The sequence below is a fragment of the Coptis chinensis genome, chromosome 4, assembly GCF_015680905.1.
Source record: "Coptis chinensis isolate HL-2020 chromosome 4, ASM1568090v1, whole genome shotgun sequence".
NCBI classification, from domain to species: domain Eukaryota; kingdom Viridiplantae; phylum Streptophyta; class Magnoliopsida; order Ranunculales; family Ranunculaceae; genus Coptis; species Coptis chinensis.
This window is the reverse complement of record NC_141459.1, coordinates 40,108,521-40,129,530: the sequence shown is the minus strand read 5'-3', so window position 1 is coordinate 40,129,530 and position 21,010 is coordinate 40,108,521. Positions and strand designations below refer to the sequence as shown.

Here is a 21,010-nt window from a genome sequence, read left to right as displayed (position 1 = left end):
TAATCTTTGTACTTCCTTAACAGTCTGAGGTGAGGGCATTTCCACCAAGGACCTTATCTGTTAGGGATTAGCCTCTATTCCCTACTGAGTGACAATATAACCTAGAAATTTTCCTGTGGTCACTCTGAATGTGCACTTCTCAGGATTGAGTTTCAAATTGTGTGTTCGCAGTATACATAATGTCTCCCTCAGACCCTCCAAGTGCTCTGATAAGAGCCCAAAAATGTAGTTTTAACCCCTTAACAATCATACTTTTAGACCAATTATGCGAGTAATAAATAAGAGTTAATGCTGATCACGTGTTTTTATGTATTTCAGGTATTGAAGTCAATTATGTGCAGAAATGTGCCACTTTGGCGAGATAAAGGAGCAAGGGTTGGTTGCTAAAAAATTATGTGGTTAAAGGCCAAGATTCAAGGAGACAAAGCCTTTGTAAAGCCCAGTCAAAAGCTGAAAAGTCAACACGAGCAGAAATAGTGCACAAGTCAGTATAACTTTTGAAGACCATAGCTTTGGACTCAGACCTCAGAATTGGGCCTACCTTATGTCAAAATGACCGGCACGGAAAGAGCTTTCCAATGGTTTAAGCCTTGATCTAATCAGAGGAGCATAAGTAGATGAAAAGTCTGTTGAAGTCAAAGTCAGCTGAAACGAACTTTGTGGACTGAAGAAATTGGGCTTTGGGCTCAATTTTCCTGCCTAAAACATAGCTCCTCAGCCCATGCACGAAAATGTGGATCTGGTCTCCTCCTTTAAAAAAGAAAGACTTAGCTCTTAAGTCATACTTAGTTAGGTTAGAAGGTAGCCATTAGAGAATAGTTTTTTAGATCTAGATCTAGTTTTTTTACATTCAATTAGTTAGTTTAGAATCATATTTAGTTTTTAGAATAAAGGATTAGTTCTTCATTTCAATTTAGATTATTGATTCAATTCTTAGTTATATTTAGTTGTTTTAAATTCATTTTGAATCATTGTTCTTATTGTTCATTAGATTAATAAGTAGTTGTTATTCATTCAATCATGTCTTGTTCTTATTATTCTATTAGATTTATAAAGTTAATTTCTTATTCAAATCATTACTCTCACCATTGTTCTTTGTGTTTGTTCAATTGAATTTGTTTTAAGTCTTGAGAGTTAAGAGTGAAACGAATCCTTACTCTTTGTATTGCATGATTATGTTTTGAGAGTAAGAAGAATTAATTTAAACATAAAAATAGTAATATTACGTATTAGTGTTGTTGACATTAATATTAGTGTTTTACTCTTTTTACGTTTATCAAATGGGGCCGCTGCCATCTTAGTACTCTTTAGTATTGTTTTATGTAGACTTGATAGTTTTTCAAAGTCCCATATCCCACCCACCCTTGTTTGGATTTTCATTGTGGTTGTCTGTTTCAACTTTGCACGTTTCCACGAAAAATTACTTTCGGGCGCTTTCGCGCCTACAGGCAAGCCCACGAGCGCACCACAAGCCACACACTGGAATCTCGATTTTTTGCACCACCACCGCCCACATACCTGGAATCCCAATTTTTGCCTGAGTGCGACCTGCGCCCTGTCTAGGCATATTCTGAGCGCACCCGCGCCCTCTGCTGAAACAGTCCGATTTCCATAGGTTTGTTCAAATTTCCATTGCTTTCAAGTTTTTCAGTGTTCTAACTTGTGATATATACTGAGCAAGCGTAAACAAGACGCTATTCATAAGCGAAGCAAGGAGACTTTCAGGTACTCTTTTCTTCCACACCTCGCATCTTCTGTTAGAGGTTCATACTAGCATATCAGGATTGTTTGGAGTGTTGTTGTTTTAATTAAGATTGGTCTTAGCCTTGCATGAGATTAAGGTCAGGGCCGAAGAAAACGCCTAACGTAATTAACCGACAACGTCAACAAACACGCCTTTCTAGTATACCACTCACTTTACCTCTAGCTAGCACACCACACACCACACCTGAGATTATGGCTGAAGAAAGAGAGTCTCCTCTCTCAGACTTTTATAAAACCTTGAGCGATAGCCCTAAATCTTGCATCGTTCTATCAGACCCAGTGGGGGATTTCCGAATCCCCCCGAATATATTTAATTTGTTACCCATTTTTCATGGGTTAGACCATGAAAAACCTTATCAGCACATACGTAGGATTAACCAAGTCCTTACTACCTTCCACCATCCTTCGGTTGGTGCTGAACAAATTAAACTGAGGGTATTTCCCTTCACTTTAGCCGATAAGGCGGCGTCTTGGTTAACTCGCCGCTGTTTAATTTCGTGGACTCGTGGGCTAAACTTGTTCAACTATTTATGGAACATTTTTACCCACCACTGAAGACCGATGAAATGTTTTCCAAGATTCATTTCTTTCGACAGAATCCTCATGAATCATTTTCAGAGGCTTGGAATCGTTTCACCGACTTACTTATAGAGTGTCCACACCATAACCTAGCGAAAGACATGTTAGTTCATGCCTTTTTCAAATGACTTCTACACCACCATAAAGAAGTCCTTGACATAATGAATGGGGGTAGTTTCTTAAGTAAAGGAGCATCAGAGGCGGGGGGGGTAAAGCCGCCGGTATGTTTGAGATGAAACCCGATCCGGAACTTAAAAATTTAATAGAATCTCTAGCTAAAAAGGTAGAGGCTATTTTTGTCCAACAAACGCCTATCCCCGTCATGAATGTCAACTCCAATCCATGTAATTTCTGTTTGAGTCCAGAGCATCCCAACTCCTATTATCCGTTCGCATATGAACAACAACAATCACAACAAGATAATATTTGTTCCATTAATAGCGAACCTAATGCAGCTTGGCGAAAAAACCCCAATTTCGGTTGGCGAAATAATCAACAACCTCCAAGGTTGTTTAACCCAAATGATAGGCCAACAAACAATTACAACCAAGGTCCACCAAGACAAGGACAAGGTCAGGGAAATTATAATTATAACAATCAAGCTCAACCACGACAAGGACAAGGTCAAGGTATTTATAATAATTATAATTATAATTATAATGCAAATTGAGGTATCGTTCCTGTTAATAATAATAACTATCACAACCCACCCATAAATAATCAACATGACATAGTTCCTGTCACACAACCTGTAATAAATACCACTGCACAACCAGATCGCTTTGATACCTTTATGCAAACTCAACAACAGATTTTACAAGCCATCCAACTTTCCTTACATCAGTTAGCTCAAGAGATGGTACAACCCAAAGGTGTGTTTCCAGGACAAGCGATACCTAATCCTAAAACACCAAACATAGCCTTTGAAGTAAACGGTAATACTAGTAACGAAAATAAAAACGTATGAGAGATAAATTCCATCACCACTCTCCGTTCAGGCAGAGTGTTGGATAACAAAGTAACGATGTCTATAGTTACCCCACAAGCAGTTCCTACACCAGATATTATACTAGATACGGAAACAGAAACTGAAGATCCTACCCCTGTAGAGGTACTAGTTAAACCACAACTTAAGAAACAAAAAGCAAAGGTTAGATATCTAGTTGAACCATACGCTAAACAAAGTAAGGAACCACCGTTTTCCCAGAAATTAGCAATGTTAAAAAGAGATACAAACTTTGACGAGATTAGGGAAGTTTTCAAAAATCTAACGATAAACCTACCCTTTCTCGACGCAATTAAAAAATTACCTCACCACGCTAAGTTTCTTAAGGAGTTATGCACTACTAGGTGTAGGACAAATATTCCAAAAGACGCCTTTCTCACTTAACAGGTTCCAACTTTATCAAAACATAATGGAATAGTGAAGTACAAGGACCCTGGTCGTCCTACTGTACAATGCACCTTAGGAGATACTCACACGACCACTGCTTTATTAGACCTGGGAGTAGGAGTGGGAATTTGGCCCTAACGACCTTAACCCGGCCCTGACCGACCCGACCCTAAGCCCTATAAAGCCCTCACAACTAAAGCCTCACAGAGTTTAGGGCAGGGCCGACCCGACCCTAAGGCCTTCTAGGGCAAGGCTAGGGCTAAGGTTCTAAAACATAGGCCCGACCCTAATTCAGCCCTAACCAAGCCCTAGTTATAGTTTTACATTTTCACTATAAATATAAGTACCATAATTGTCCAACTCTTTGTTAAATATTTTAAATTAAAATAACATTGTCCTTTGTAATTTATCATTTACACCCAAAGGTACTTCCAATAACTTGTCTTATATAACAAAAACTTATCAACCTATCTAGCAGCCATGAAGAATAATGAACACTAGCCTAATAAAAAAATAAGACTTTATTCCTTTGATCATCAAATCAAAGTCTAGAACTTATTATTCTCAATTTATTTTCCCACTTACTTCTTATAAATTATATTTTTATTCACATCCAAGCCAAGTCTAGAACTAAAGGTTTCCGTCCACACCATTAAAACAAAATACATAACAGACATTTGTAACATAGAAACCAAAAAAACAACCTTTGTCTGAAAAATGACATTTGTAAAACAAAGAAAATATATAGGCCTACTAAAAACCCTAAAGCCTTTAAAGAGGGCTTAGGGTAGGGTTGCTTGAGATTTAGACTTGTGACTATCTTTGACTTTAGGGGGCCGACCCCTACTTTAATATCTAAAGGGCTTTTAAAAGGGCGGGGCTAAACCGCCCATACATGGGGGCGAGTGTTAACTTACTCCTTTATTATTTATATAAATAAATAGGTCTACAAGAAATACAACCTACAACTATGACGTTGCAATTAGCGATGAAGTCATCAAGTATCCTAAGGGTGTAGTGGTTGGTTAAGGTTCAAGATTTCAACTATCCCGCTGGATTTTGTTATCCTCGTCTGAAATAAGTCGCTAATGACTCGTCCCTATCATTTTAAAGGCGCCCCTTCTATAACCGCCAACTCTTATAAATTGTCGCGATGGTTCGATGTCATTATCTTTTGGCCATCTTTTGAGGTCAATGTATTTAAACAGATCACACAAGTTCGATATCAATATCGATAGAAAGATTAGCATGATCGAAAGTTTAGCTCATGATTATTTTAAAATCAAGTTTCCAAATTCGGATGCACAAATTCCTTTCCTTTGGAAGTTCCAACTTTAATAAGGACTCCGTGGACGTTGAGGAAATTGAGGAAGATTTCCTTCAACTCTTTTTGCAACTTCTTCTTCGCCACCCGAGAGTCCCTCCTATTGATAACCATTCACCCACCTCACATCATTCACCTTCCATCAATGTACCCCATTAACCTTTTACGGAACCTAGGGTTTATTACTTTTATGTGCTTAATAAATCCTAAATATGGAAATAATTACAAGAAATGGTTGGACACCTTCATTTTCAGGATTGAGACACTTCCTACCCACCATGAATAATTAAACCAACATTTTTATTCTTTCCATTCTTTCCTTCTAATACTTATCCTTATCCACCATATCATCCACAACCATCCATTGTTTCACACTCATTCACTTGGACAACCCCTCGTTTAGAGATGAAAAAGAAGGTGCATGCTCGGTTATGTTCGAGGTCTATCAGACTTCGCTTTTATTCTACTAGGTTACGATGTAGGAAATCTTGGTGCTTAATTCTGTTTGGGAATGCATTCCATGTTATTTATTTATGGAAAGACCCACAACTCTTTAGGTTGTTGATATATGGAACCTGCAGAATTTTAATTGTTCAAGTCTCGAGTATCTGACTATAAACAACTCATTTTGTTGCTTGTTGTGCTTCCTTTCATTTCCATATATTGGTAAGTACACCATTAAGGTAATCGGGCCCTCCCTATGGAGTGTGTGGCTATAAGTACCGGATCCTAAGTCCACGTTTAACATAATTCACGTTTTCCACTCTTGCATGTTTTCTCGGTTTTCGAATCATGTTCTTCTATGGTGTGAGTTATGCTTTTAATGCGTTCTTGTTTTTCTTATATTAAATTTTATTCATAAAAAATAAAAAATAAAAAAACTTGTTAAAATCACAAACATAGTAAGTTAAGAAGTCTCGGGAATCTGACTTTAAAAGACCCACTTTTAAAAACAAATTTTCTCAACTCTGTGTCTAAAATTTGTTTGGGGGTGGGGTGTTCGTTTCCATCCTGGATTGTTCACCTTTCCAGTTGCGTTGTTTAGACCGTTTAATCGTATTACGGTTCGGATTAACTTTTTCTATTAAGTTAGATTTCATTCGTTCGCATAACTTACGTCATGCACGCACTTTGAGGCGTTTCCCATTTTCTCATATGTCATCCACGATCGGAATAGAGTGTTTTATGGATCAGTGGATTGGAAATTCTCTCCTGATTATTTCCATATCTCATTCACAAAAATTGGACCGGTAACGAAGCAGCAATTTTAGTTTGGAGTTACGCTAAAAATTGATTTTTTTTGTTGATTCGTATTGGGCTTAGGCCCAAACCCACAGTTCAACCCAAGAACGCATCGCGTTCTTCTTCTTCATTTTTTGTTTCAAACCGCCATTAACACACAACAAAGCTTCAACCCTAACATAAAAATAAAAATAAAGGGAAAACCTATATACACCCACGCCCAAAGTTCAAACCAACCCCAAATCTTCTCCTAACTACACACACCACCACTTCCACCAATTTAAACATCCAAAAACCATCGGAATCTCAAAATCTCGAACTGCCCCACCACCACCGCGCCTCCTGCCATTATTTTTTTTAGTTAGAGTGTTTTAAAACACGCCTCCCTACCTTATTCCAACCAACACACTTATCAAAACTCCAATGTCTCAAAGACGGCGATATTGCCGAGATATCGATATCTTTGCCGACCACTTCGCTACCGTTTTTACGGTGTGAAATGGTTAGGCGAGACTGGAGTGGGTTGTAGTACTCGACAGACGATTTTTACCACGAAGATTTGGTCCGAGAGTTTTACAGGACGAGGGAGTTGGATGGGGATCAAATTTTCGTTAAGGTGGCTCAAAGGAGGAGAGAGATTACTACTGGGTTGTTGGCTGAGATTTTAGGCATTCCACCTCGACACCATCTCGATCCCACATTACAGGATTCCCAGTTTACTGTTGTAGAACCTTTGATGAACGCGAATTGTTTTCGGCGGAACTACAATATGAGCTCGCAGATCAGGTTCGCTGGCGTCTCTCGGAACCAACTAGCTGGCTATAGCTCGATAGATTGGTAGGAATGTAATAGGGAAGGAGAAATTCAGCGACATAGGTCCGAAGCGCCTTCTTCGCGTGCTATGGATACTCAAAGATGAGAAGTATGAGTTTTGTATTGTGGAGTTTTTGAGAAACATAATTAGGGGAGTGGGGAAGAGTATTGCACCTCTCCCTATTTTGATTACGAAAATCATGATGACCCTGAGAGCGACTCCGAGGTCTGATAGGATTTGCCTGAAAGAGCACCGAAATCCTCATATTTATATGGAGTGTATCCAACGAGTTTGGAGGTTGCCTGAAGAGAGGGTAGCTGACGAGACCGACTCAGAGGATGAGGATGACACGGCATGTTTTGATGCCGATGCCTTGGAGCGGTGTAGGACGGACGCAGAACGCATGACTGTGATTCATTGTGGCATGTGTTTCCTAAATACTATTTGCGAAGACCTCCGGACTCGGCAGGCTGCCATGCATCATAACTTTGAGACTCGTGCCCGGCGCGAGGATGAGCAGTGGGAGCAGACAAGGGATGAGATGGAAGCTCAGCACCAGTTCCAAGATGACATGCTTGCACGCTTTCCACCCCAAAAGGGGTTCTGGCGAGGAGCGATCGTTAGGCACGAAGGCCGTCGCCGCCAAGCGGGATGGATGGCTCGGCCGCCCGGAAGCCCAAGAGCCATCTCCTTCTCATGCGGATTCCATTACCAGTAGTGCGTTGTTTAGGGATTGATGAGTTGATTTGTTTTATTGTATTTATTTTTATTTAGTTCAAATGTAAAAATATTAGTTCAGTAATCAAATTTGAATTTGGTTGTGTTCTGTTGTTTGAATTCAATTTTAAATATAAGTTGGCTATTTTCTAATTATGCATTGTTTTTATCATTAATCCCACCTTCCCGATTTGTTTGTGGGTGGTATTATTTAGCCGAGCATAATTCGCTATATGATCATCCATTTTAGAAGTTGTTTTGGAGTGAGGGTTGAGAATATTGTCGATATAAACATCGCCATGAATAGGTATTGTGATAGGATGAAATCTCGATGAGTTAGGCAGATTCTATCCTAAATTCAGCTTAAAAGATATTAGGGTTGTTTTAGAATCAAGAATATGAGTTGTTTCCGTTTTCGGTTTTGAAAATTTTATTATTTCCGGCAATTGCCTTAAAGCTTTTTGGCAACTTCCCGATTCGTTTTAGCAATTTAAAACCTATAAAAACTGCATTCATTCTACACTCACAACCCCAAATACATCTCACGTTTCACTCCTCCTTTACCTTATTTTTCCTTCGCACTTCGGCCTATTAGCTCCTCGAGCGCACCTGCGCCCTAAGCACAATCAGAGAAATTCTATCCTGAGCGCGACCTGCGCCCTATCCAGCCAACCAGAGCGCCACCTGCGCCCAACACACTGGAATTCCAGTTTTCATCCGGAACGCAACCCGCGCCCATCCCAGGCTAAAAGTGAGCGCAACCTACGCTCAAGTGCCTGGAACTCGAAATACATCAAAGCGCACCTGCGCCCAACCCAGGCATAGCTTGAGCGCACCTGCGCCCTAACCCCTGGGGGGTCCAAAAAAAAAATCCAGTTTTCCAAGGATTGTTCCAAGATAGTAGCAGCTGTTCTCGCAAGTAGTTTTGTGATGATTTCTCCTATAGTGATACCGGAGCAGTCCTTCGAACACTTGTTGGGAAGCGAGACTTATGGACATTGGTTCTGCGAAAAGATCTTGCAGTTAGGCTGGAGGCATCTACTGGTAAGTGTCGCCGACTCGTATTCCCCTAAGCTTACTGAATTTTTTTACAATAATGTTAAGTTCTATTGTAACCAAAACGGAGAACAAGAATTCTCCGTCACGGTAGATGACACGCCACTAGAATTCAATAAGTATGTCGTAGCGTTAGTTTCGGGAATACCAATACGTGATCCTATTCACACGTGGGGATATATGACCGATAATACATACCTCTATGACTATACATACTTCCATGAGTATTATGGGGGAGGGGTATTTCGTATAATGGACCAAGGGCGTTACAACATATCCCTTGGTAACCTGTCCCTAAATGTAGTCACCACCATGTTATTTATCCTGATGAATATTTTAGGGGATTGGCAGTTTACGTTTGCAAATAGTACCGCTGGTGACGTTTTCCTTGCTTTAGCTGAGGGACGTCGCCGATATGACATTCCCCGAGTATTAGTTGCTAGTCTAAAGAGAGCCCAAAGCGTGAGGCATAAGTATCTTCTTATGCCTGTTTTAGTTTGCCGCATCATGCTCAGTTACCTACCTGAATTATGTACCCAATTCACGGATTGGAAAAGGGTCGAAGTCATGAGACCCAGCAATTAGGTGGTTCGCTCTTTCCGAGTCATGACTTGGCCGGGATGGCAGGTGCAACCTCACTTGGTTGCTCCTTACACCCCATCAGACATAGTAACACTCGACAGGTTAGCACAAGTAGATGACACACGACAACAGGCTTGGCAAGTTATCATGGCGTGGCAGGACGCGAAGGAACCTCATCTCTTTACAGCGGATGATGAGGAAGAGGAAGAGTAAGCAAGAGTGCAGGTACATTTTAGTTTCAGTTAGTGTCTGCTTATGTCCCAAGCAAGTAATTTCTTACTACCCCATACCGGGTGGAACTCCTATAGAGTTGCGTTAGTTTTTATTTCCTATATTAGTATGTTATAACTTTGTTTTGCAGATGTTCTTGAATTTCACGCGCTTCAATGGTATTTTCCTACCCTCTTTATTTAAAATACTTTGAGGACAAAGCATGCAACTTGTTTGGGGGCATAGAAACACGTGTAATTAAGGCATCTGTTAGGATATAGATATGTATAATATGCACTTATGTTCTAGTTAAAATTTCAAAAATTTGATAAATTCAAAAAAATAAAAAATAAAAAAAATAAAAATAAAAAGTTTATGCTATACACTTAGGAATATTGGTATTGTTTTCCTTCTCTATACTCGTAATAATCTAGAAGTCTCACGTAGCTTTTGCATTAGAATAATTTTTAGAAACTTAGGTTAATATGTAGGTAATAATCTTTACATCTAGCTATAAAAATATTACATGAGTATCTATGATGGTTTGGCAGTAAGTTTCTGAAACCTAGGCTAGAGTACTTATTCTACAAATCCTGTGGAGAATATAGCCTAAAAAGCCTTATATGAAGCCTAAACATTTGAGAAATGACACAAGGGAGAAGTAAAATCCGGATAGAGAAATCACACGTCCACTTGCTTGAGCACTATACCATATCCTAAGCGAGAATTTAGGCCCTCTTTGGATCGATATAGCCAGAAATTCAACCTTTATGAAATTATTTTCCGCTAGTCGCCCCTCTGAGCCTTTCCTTAGCCTTTCATAAACTGCAAATCCTTTAACCTGTTACAAAAACAAATAAAAATAAGAAAAAATCAGCCTACCCATTCTTTGAATGAGTCTGAGAATAGAGATGAAGAATAGAAAAGAGAAAACCTTTGAAATCAAGAATTTGTCAGTCACTTCAAATAAGAAAAGAAAGTTTCCATCCAAATATTAACAAAAAAAAACAAATAAAAGAAAATAAAGAGTTAGAACTCCAAAAGAAAAAAAAATCAAAAGAGTCAAAAGCCAAAGAAAAAGAAAAATATGGCTAAGGATGGAAACAAAGTGTAGAAGCGAAAGTAAGGAACAAAGTCTTCTCTAGTTACATAATACGAAGACTCTATTATCTCAAACTTGTTCTTTCTGAATATCAACTTCCTTCCTTCTTAAACCATCTCCTAATCCCCGCAACACCTAATAAAGACCTCTAGCTCAATTAAGAATAGGCTAGTATGATAGTAAGTGGCAGATGTGTTTGATCGACTCTGACTTCCTTGTGTGTCATTGAGATTATAAGGTAAAGTGTGCCCACTGCATACTGGAGTAGCGAAACTTGAGCGGAAAAATCAGAGTGGTTTTTGTCTTGACATTTATGTGAGGACCTACTTAAAAACGCTATTCCGAGTTTCATAAACGGACCTGCTATTGCATTTCATAGTATTACTCATTGAATATATGTTTATTGTAGATGATTGATTATTATGCATATATTAGCTTAGGTTTCGACTTGATTAATCTATATTCATTGCTAGTGAGATGTATAGTTAATTTAGAGCATGAATAAGGAAACAATAGTTTTATTTCTTAGTCGTCGTAGTATAGATGAAGTTTGTGAGTACCTTCACTGGAAAACTCTCACAAGGCTATAACTCATCCACTAGGGAATTCCTAGTGGTTTAAGGCCTTGTTAGATATGGTCAATGCAATCGCACTCAGCGAAACAAGAGTAGTTAGAACTCCATTTTTTGTGACTTATTCTAATTTCTCATATTTGCTTGAAGACAAGCAAAATGTTGTTTGGGGGTGGTTTGATAAGAGCCCAAAACTGTAGTTTTAACCCCTTAACAATCATACTTTTAGACTAATTATGCGAGTAATAAATAAGAGTTAATGTTGATTACGTGTTTTTATGTATTTCAGGCATTGAACTCAATTATGTGCAGAAATGTGCCACTTTGGTGAGATAAAGGAGCAAGGGTTGGTTGCTAAGAAATTATGTGGTTAAAGGCCAAGATTCAAGGAAACAAAGCCTTTGTAAAGCCCAGTCAAAAGCTGAAAAGTCAACACGAGCAGAAACAGTGCACAAATCAGTAGAACTTTTGAAGACCATGTTTTTGGACTCAAGCCTCAGAATTGGGCCTACCTTATGTCAAAACGACCGGCACGGAAAGAGCTTTCCAATGGTCTAAGCCATGACCTAATCAGAGGAGCAGAAGTGGATGAAAAGTCTGTTGAAGTCAAAGTCAGCTAAAACGGGCTTTGTGGACTGAAGAAATTGGGGTTTGGGCTCGATTTTCAGGCCCAAAACATGGCTCCTCAGCCCATGCACGAAAATGTGGATCTGGTCTCCTCCTTTAAAAAAGAAAGACTTAGCTCTTAAGTCATACTTAGTTAGGTTAGAAGGTAGCCATTAGAGAATAGTTTTTTAGATCTAGATCTAGTTTTTTTACATTCAATTAGTTAGTTTAGAATCATATTTAGTTTTTAGAATAAAGGATTAGTTCTTCATTTCAATTTAGATTATTGATTCAATTCTTAGTTATATTTAGTTGTTTTAAATTCATTTTGAATCATTGTTCTTATTGTTCATTAGATTAATAAGTAGTTGTTATTCATTCAATCATGTCTTGTTCTTATTGTTCTATTAGATTTATAAATTTAATTTCTTATTCAAATCATTACTCTCACCATTGTTCTTTGTGTTTGTTCAATTGAATTTGTTTAAGTCTTGAGAGTTAAGAGTGGAACGAATCCTTACTCCTTGTATTGCATGATTATGTTTTGAGAGTAAGAAGAATTGATTTAAACATAAAAATAGTAATATTACATATTAGTGTTGTTGACATTAATATTAGTGTTTTACTATTTTTATGGGTTATCATGCTTGTGTGAACCCTGTTCGTACCTTTTAACCTCACACCTCCAATCTCCTCTATCTCTTCTCGAAGATGAGACTCTCTCTCTTGTGAACCTTTCAGCTGAACCCGTTTAGGGCTGCCTACGTACCCCCGACTCTCCGGGGGATCAAGCTGTGCCGCCGTAGTTCTCTCCTCCTTCCCTCCTCTCTCTCTTCCCATCTCTCCTTCTCTTCTCTCTCTCTCGTAACCGCCCCTCTTATCCTCATCTCCTTCTTTTCTCTAATTGTCCACCTCTCACATTACTTATCGCGGACTGGATATTGTACACCTGACCCCGGTTTCACTATCTTGCATCTTCTTGAGTCACTGAACCCCTCCTTGCCACTATGTCTCTCTGGAGTCCACGTCCCTTTAATGTTTCGCGGACTGGATCCTATGCTCTCTCTCCCTTGTGCCTTATGTTACCTCCGTCCATGAGACGTGTCATCCTGATAGTCATGAATTTGGCCGATACAGATGCCCCCTCTCGGCCCCCGGAACCACGCGACGAACTCTGTTCAGGGGTCCGAGATATCCTCTACTTACTTGATTCGCGATTCCTTACTCTAGTTCGCGATGGGTTTTTCCCCTTGGCCCTCACTCTTCACAATAAATCATCATCTCTGCAAAGTGTCTCAATCAATCGGTTCTACATAGAACTCATTAGAATATCCGCGAAGGCGGTCGATCCCCGCTCTCACTCTTCCAACTCACCTATTGTCCACGAAAAGTCTCAACCCATCGTGACTTACTCATGGAACTCGATATCACGCCCTCAAAGGGCCTCATCCCTCCATTTTCTTTTGTAGAGCTCAACATATATATCCGAAGGGTCTCAACCCTTCGCTCTTATTCGAATAACCAAGATCTCCATAAGGGTCTCATCCCATTCTCCACAGCTATTTCTGTAACACTCCATATCATGTTCGTGAAGGGGCTTCCCCCCCACCTCTTTGGCTTAGAGGCAGTTCATTTTGCCCCAAGCTTGATTCGACACCTACGGACCACGAAGGGCTCATCCCCCCCGCTCTCTGGCTTATAGGTAGCTCATTTTTCCCCAAGCTTGATTCGGACACTGCAGTCCACGAAAGGCTCATCCCCCCGCTCTCTGGCTTATAGGCAGCTCATTTTGCCCCAAGCTTGATTCAGACACTGCGGTCCACGAAGGGCTTATCCCCCCGCTCTCTGGCTTATAGGCAGCTCATTTTGCCCCAAGCTTGATTCGACACTGCAGTCCATGAAGGGCTCATCCCCGCTCTGCGGGCTTATAGCTGCTCATTTTGCCCCAAGCTTGATTCAGACACTGCGGTCCACGAAGGGCTCATCCCCGCTCTCTGGCTTATAGGCAACTCATTTTGCCCCAAGCTTGATTCGGACACTGCGGTCCACGAAGGGCTCATCCCCCCGCTGTCTTTGGTGTTTGTGAAGCTTGATGGGGGCAGTTCAGTTTGCCCCCAAGTTTAATTTGGACATCTAGTCCGCGAAGGGCTCATCTCCCCCGCTGTCTTTGGTCAACTGTGAAGCCTGATGGGGCAGCTCAATTTGCCCCCAAGTTATTTTCGTTCATATCCCAATACTCATGAAACAACTGGAAGAAGTATGCTCTCTATTTCATTGATATAACATTCAACCCAAACTATCCACTACACCATAATAGGATATTTGCAACACGCACCTTTTTTTATTTGCAACGCTTATTTAGCGTTAGTAAGTTTCCAACGTTAGCAATGTTGTAAAGCGTTGCTTTATTTGGGTGAATTTCCGGAATTAATTGCTAAGACTTAAAAAGCGTTGGAGAAGTGTTACAAACTTAAAAATTTCGCGAAACGAAAAAAATCGAAATATAAAACACGACTTTTTTTTTTCTCTCCTCTTTCTCTCTCACCGTCGCATTATTTTCGCACTCCTCAAAACCTAATTTTCAGATTCAGTAAACAGTCAATCAAAGAAAGAAAAAGAAAGAAGAAGAAGAAGAAGAAGAAGAAGAAAACAAGGAGTTTGGAAGTCCGTTTTGACACAATCCATTTCTTGCAGTTTGAGGTAATGTGTTTGTAAAATATGGCAACAAGGCTTCTTCTTCTTCTTCCTTTCTGTAGGATTTGTCGTTGGGCATTTGTTTTTTTAACTTAATTTGTCTATTAGACTTCACTAATCAAATCAAGATGTCTTCTTTTAGTACTTGTCTTGGAATTTATTATGTCATATTGTCATTCTGTTTGATTTGATTGCATTTGTGGATAGAATGAAGCATTAATAATTAGTTGGAATCTTGTTCTATTTTAAGAAGGTTAATAATAGTTGACTGGATTTGCTCCATCCACTAAACCCACTGTTTTAAGTTCAAATTTCAAATTTCTTCCCCCCCCCCCCCCCCTAGGTAAGAATACATTTCAGTAGGTACTTGGTAGTTGCGACATTTTAGTACTTGAACACATTTTCTACCCAACACTATCAAGTTGATAAATTCTACCCCCACACACCCCATACGACTAGAGTTCATGGTGTAGAAACAAGTCAAGAAGACATGTAAACTTTATATACATGCACAAGTAAAACAATAAGAAAGTGAAACTGAATTCATAAGCCCAGTTCCTCTAAGATGTTCAGGTGTGTCAGAAAATTTTCAGGTGTGGAATGGAAAGACTTGTTAACAAGAGCTTCAGGTTGTCTTGAATGTACTCTGCAGTTGCAAAAGGAATGAGATTGTAAACGATCAATGTCACCACTGCACTTGATTACTTTAAAAGGTCTGTATTCTTAGATCCAAGGAATTTTTCCATCTTTTTACTATTTATATTTTGGATTTTGTAGTTAACGTCACCGGATACTGCTCAAACAAGTAGTAGTAATAAGAATAATAATTCAACATTAATATGTGCACCAATAATGGGAGATTCGGTTTCAAAAATGTTAGTTGACATGGGAAAAGCGAAAGAGTGTGGAGCTGATGTTGTGGAAATTAGATTGGACTATTTAAAAGATTTTAATCCTAGTCATCATCTTGAAACTATTATTAAACAATGTCCTTTGCCTACACTCTTCACTTACAGGTATAGCTTATACTTTTGTTCTACTTAGGGGTTGTTTGAGATTAGAGGGGATTATCTTATTCAATGCATCATTCGTTATGGAGAATCTTTAAGTGTGTATAATGTTTGTGAGTCCGGATGAAGATCCAAATGGCTTTCATAGGGAGCATTATATTTATGAGATGAAAAAATTAAGTTTATAGTTGAAGTGTTTTAAGGTTTTCTAAACTTCCCTATGCATGTAGCAGTATGGGGCTGTAGGTGGATAAAATTTTCTGTATTCCATGGCTCCTAAGATCAGATCAAGAATTGTAATTATTCGTCAAGATCAGTGGTGTTGTACCAAAGAAGTAGAGCAGCTGAAGTTCATAATTTGTCAGAGAAGGTAATGATTAATGGCTAATGATTGTTAGTTATGTTTTATGAAATTAGTGGTGATGATTTGGATTGGATGGGTTTTTTGTTTGGTTTGTGACAGAGGAGGAGAAGTAGGATTAATGAGAAAATGAAAGCTTTGCAGAATTTAATTCCTAATTCTAACAAGGTAACACCATCTTTTACGCGTTTTGGTTTGTTGGTAGAATTTTCGATTTTGATGTTTTGGTTTTGGTAGACTGATAAGGCGTCTATGCTGGATGAAGCTATTGAGTATCTAAAGCAGCTTCAGCTTCAAGTTCAAGTGAGTTGATTGTTTTTAGTATCTTTGAATTTCATGTTAATGCTTGGATATTCCTATTGCTAAATGCTAATAAAGTCGTGTTAACATCTTTGTTTAAGAGTTCTATGATGATTTTTATTTTAATAAAAAAAAATGTATTAGGTGATTGACCTGGAAGAATTGGGATTATGTTGCAACTTTAGTTGGAAATGTTTATTTATATATACATATATAGACCCTTCTTTCTTTGATGCAAAATCAAATAATTTATGTATTAGTTATTGTAAAGGCTGAAAACCACTAGAGTCTAGAAGTGTATTTTATTTATTTGAGATGTAATGTGTTGTGAACAAAACAGCCCCATCAAATATTGTGTACCAACATGAGTTTTGAGCTATGCGTCTTACTATTAATAACTATTAGGTTGGTGATAGGGAAATAAAACGAAAGAATTGAGTTGCAACTCACCATAATGGAATCGAGACCAGAACCAAGTTTATCTTGGGAATGTGGATGATAAGCAAGAAGTTTCTCTACCACAACTTTCTCATCTTCAGCTGATAGCAAGTCCCCATCCGCATACCTAGAACAATGTACACGTTCAGCATACACACATGTTTCTACATGTGTAAAACAATGTTTCTACATATGAGCAAGTATGTGAGGTTTTTAAGAAAGAGCTTGGGCTGAGGTTTTTAAGAAAATTTCTCTCCCTCTCTCTCTCTCTGCCTCTGTCCTTCCAAGTTGTATTCAGGGCTCAAAATACTTCACCAATCGCTTTCAAAAAGGGCACAAGAATACAAAGCTTTTGATCCCACACAAAATCACAAGCAAATCAAGAAAATAACAACAGGCCAAGCCTTCTAATCACACAAACTATATTGAGTTATCTTTATTTTCAAGCTCACAGGTATTTCAAAACCAATCAAAATATAACAAGCAAATCAAAAAAAGAACAACTTCCCAAGTTGTCCTTAGAAAATGGATCAGAGTTGACAAGTGACTGTTTTTATGAGATACTGGAGAGTGAAAGGAAATGAGGCAGGCCCGGTTTGATCCATTTCAAATGGATCTTATCCAAAAAGGAAAAAGAAAATAGAAATTATATATATATATATATATATATATATATATATATATATATATATATATATATATATATATATATATATATATCAATGAGGTTTATGTCTAAGAATTGGGAACCGATTAAAAGTTGTTGTATGCATGAAATAAATTTACAAACGTTGTTGTGCGTGAAAGATAAGATAACATGATTGATGGATATCTCACCTTGATTTCTTGTACTAGAAGCAATGGCCATGTTTACCATGGATGTGTCCTCCTCTCGAGTGTGATTGATGGTTGGGTGTCGAGGTGGCCAAGTTTTGTCCACAACTTAGACTACTTAGGTATATTGGCGAAAAACAAATCCGGCGTGGTTTGCGTAGGATGTTATTTGAACATGTTAAGATACACTCCTCGACATCTCATGTAAGCATTTGATGGGAAAAATACTGATTGTCTGACTATGACTATGTTCATTGAAACTCTTAAATGTCAAATATTGATGATACTATTGTTTACCTAGACTTCTTATATACAGTTTTTTGTCTCAAGAATTCGCAATCTTATCAGCTCATTATCTAAACTAGTGCAATTGCGGGTTCGGTTTGGATGTGTTGCAGGAACAGTCAGCTTTGCCTTTTGATATCCTATTGACAATTTATGACATAGTTTTCTGACGAAGCAAACGGTGTTGCCTTATTCTCAGAGGATCCATACGATGCTGAACTGTTCTCTGACCATGTCTTCCTTTTTTCATTTGTCCTATAGCTTGTAGATTTTCTTGGCATGGGAATGAAAATTCAGGAGAACTCTTCGTGGTTGATTGATTGTTGAAATGATGTCGCTGTTCTGCAAAAATCTGTTGTCCCGATTAGAAAATTCTATTGCTTATTAGAAAAAGATTTGCTCATTCGTCTTTGTTCTTGCAATCCTCTTCCAACCCCTGACTTACCTACTTGATTAAGGGAAGGAATGGTATCGATGGCATCTGAAGTTTCAGCCCCGGTCTCATCTCGTTCTTCCGTAATATCCATTTGGTTTCCATGTTCACGGGACTCGGAGTATAGCAATTATTCCTCTGAACTTATCTTCCCATTCCCTTTGAGCATTTACCTCGGATATGTCACTTATCCCATTGCTCTCCAAAATTGCCAACACCTCAGCAGTAGCCTTCTCGGCTTTCTTTCTTTGTTGAGATACCTATGTTATTCGTTCCACTACCCTTTTAGCTAATTCATCACTCGTCTTGCAGTTCGAGATGGATCTTTTCGACAAGACCGGGCACAAAGGAACTCTATAGTCATTGAAGTTGACTCCTCCATGACAATTTTCTGGTTATGATCAAGCTCCTATCAAACTTTTAGTCTTACCTTCTTATTGATCTTTGGTGAAATTACAGGTTCTATCATAAGTCGTTTTGAATTTCACAAAACCTAGTTCTTCGTATCAAACTTTTAGTCTTACCTTCTTATCGATACTAACACCAGCATTTTCTTTCAGATCGAGATACCTTTATGCAAACATTTAACGAGTCAACAGACATTGAGGACGGGGATGGCAATGATCTTTGCCATACATTTGGAAAGAACAACGAAGCTTTTGGATAGTAGGGTTGAAAATGCAGGAGCTGAAGTAGAACGTATAATAACTTGTGAAGAAGATGAAGATGTGCTTCTCCAAATGTAAGCTAAGCTATGATCACCTTGTTTAATTCCTTGACTTTAAAATTTAGATGATTTTCAGTACATTCTATCTTATGCATGTCTTTTTGGTCATTGACTTATAGGAGCTCAAAGCTTTATGAGTTTGAAGGAAAAGGAGATAAATTGAAGGAACTATGTCCTGGTACCGTAAAGCTATTGAACCACAAAATAACTGGAAAAGTTCGATTGATTATGCAACTGTGGAATTCATAGTGAATACCTTACATCGGCTATTTCCATCATTTGATTATAGGTACTAGCTTCTTCTGTTTGCTTCAAATATGCAGGTCTTAAAATGGATTTTGAGCATACGGATGACTAATAAAGACATCTATACATCATCTTTATGTTTATTTTCTATTTTTCTGGCCTCTAAATATTAGGATTTAACTGCTCTTAACTTAATATTGTAGGTGGTTGATTGACGAAATGCGTGAGAGTTTACCAAAGGCAAGTATGCCTAACGATATAAAATTTTCTATGTTATTCATCTACTTGACCATCTCAGGTTATTTGGGTTCTTGCTTTTCTAGTCTCTTTGTAATCTATGATTAGAGTGTCACAAATTAGGTGTTTTTTTATAATTATATCTATAGTTTACAATCGGGTTTCTGATTGTTGATTTATGGCGAGTGAATTGTTATATTTCCAACTAGAGAAGGAACCAGCGTCTCACTAAAAACTTGAAAAGTCTTTTACTTGCATTGTAACTTGTAAGGATCACCAAGATTAGTCATTTTCAATTGCCTGATGACTGAGTTTGGTTCGTACTTCGTAGGTACCTTATTATATGTGTTAATCTTTTTTTATATATATATTTTTTACATATTATATTATATTAAGGGTGTTTAATTTTGTGTATTTCACCATTTTTTCAGATGAGAGAGAGAATATTTCTGCTGAGGGTGATAAATTCAAATCTGTTATCGACCAAGTCGAAAGCCTACATAGTCAAAGGTACTTTTCCCCCTCTTGTTTTTATTATTATGTCTACATTTGGGCATGATAGCTTCTCTAGTTTGATTTCAGTGGCTAGCTTGCAATATAAAACAAAAATGTATCATTGAATTAGTTACTGATTTTGATGTACCTAGCATACTTGATTTTATTGTTACAATGCTCCCCGGCACCGCTTGTCTTGAAGTACAACGTAAGTAGGACTTTATTAAGCTTAGTAAAACACTATGATGTTTTGGTATGTATGACCACACTCTCGATATTGCTTATGAATATAATATGGAGAAAACACCGCTTTTTTTCTTCCACTTATATGTTCTCTCTTTGCTTTTTGGGTTGATTCGTAATCGAGGGGAACAAGTTGCAGATGCCGAAGCTTTGTTAGATATTGCCAACACCATTGTAGCTTCTGTCAAATCACAAAACAGTGATGGAATTACTCCATCCGATTTCATTACTTCATTGCTTAGTAAGTTTGCACATCAAAATGGTGAACTGAGCACTGAGAATCCAAGGGACTCAATGGCTTGGGGTAATTTTGGTTTTGCTGTCTGTCACATTATAAGAAGGGCCGGTGGATGCATTGTTAGAATGAACTGAAAGCCCTCTTTGTTTATTTTGTTGTGTTTTGTGTTCTAAATGCAGTTTTGTCATGTTAGATTGAAATGTTGTAAATGTGGTTGGGTTTGGAGAGGTTGTAACATTGTAAGAGATAGGAATTGAATGGTGTATTTAAGGACTAGTTTTTTTTTTTTGTGCTTACACCAATGTGGAAAGCAAGGGGATTATGGTTAAACTCGATAATATATTTTTGTTCCTGATTTGGCACTAGTGGGTAGGGTTTTTTTGTGTTTCAGATTACTATTTTTTTACTGAGAGCAAGTGGGGGGGTTTTCATTTGTTGTTTTACCTTAGCTGTCATTGTGTTATTGTGTCGGTCATAAAAGTCTTAGTTATACCACCAAATTGGTTTA

At 38.2% G+C, this 21,010-nt stretch overlaps 3 long non-coding RNA genes across 3 annotated transcripts; 2 read left to right on the top strand and 1 right to left on the bottom strand.

Annotated features, from left to right (window-relative positions):
* Positions 1-14,365: 14,365 nt before the first annotated feature.
* LOC147503492 (uncharacterized) lies at positions 14,366-18,185 on the top strand. The gene is made up of 6 exons (XR_015220198.1): positions 14,366-14,661; positions 15,249-15,368; positions 15,899-16,035; positions 16,129-16,194; positions 16,264-16,329; positions 17,997-18,185. It is a non-coding gene; the product is annotated as an uncharacterized LOC147503492 (long non-coding RNA).
* Positions 15,126-17,220, bottom strand: LOC147503493 (uncharacterized). Its single transcript, XR_015220199.1, has 2 exons — positions 16,777-17,220; positions 15,126-15,301 (listed from the first exon to the last, which is right to left on the bottom strand). It is a non-coding gene; the product is annotated as an uncharacterized LOC147503493 (long non-coding RNA).
* A 770-nt stretch (positions 18,186-18,955) lies between the features above and the next one.
* Positions 18,956-20,036, top strand: LOC147503491 (uncharacterized). The gene is made up of 4 exons (XR_015220197.1): positions 18,956-19,058; positions 19,163-19,332; positions 19,493-19,529; positions 19,958-20,036. It is a non-coding gene; the product is annotated as an uncharacterized LOC147503491 (long non-coding RNA).
* The last annotated feature ends 974 nt before the right edge of the window (positions 20,037-21,010 follow it).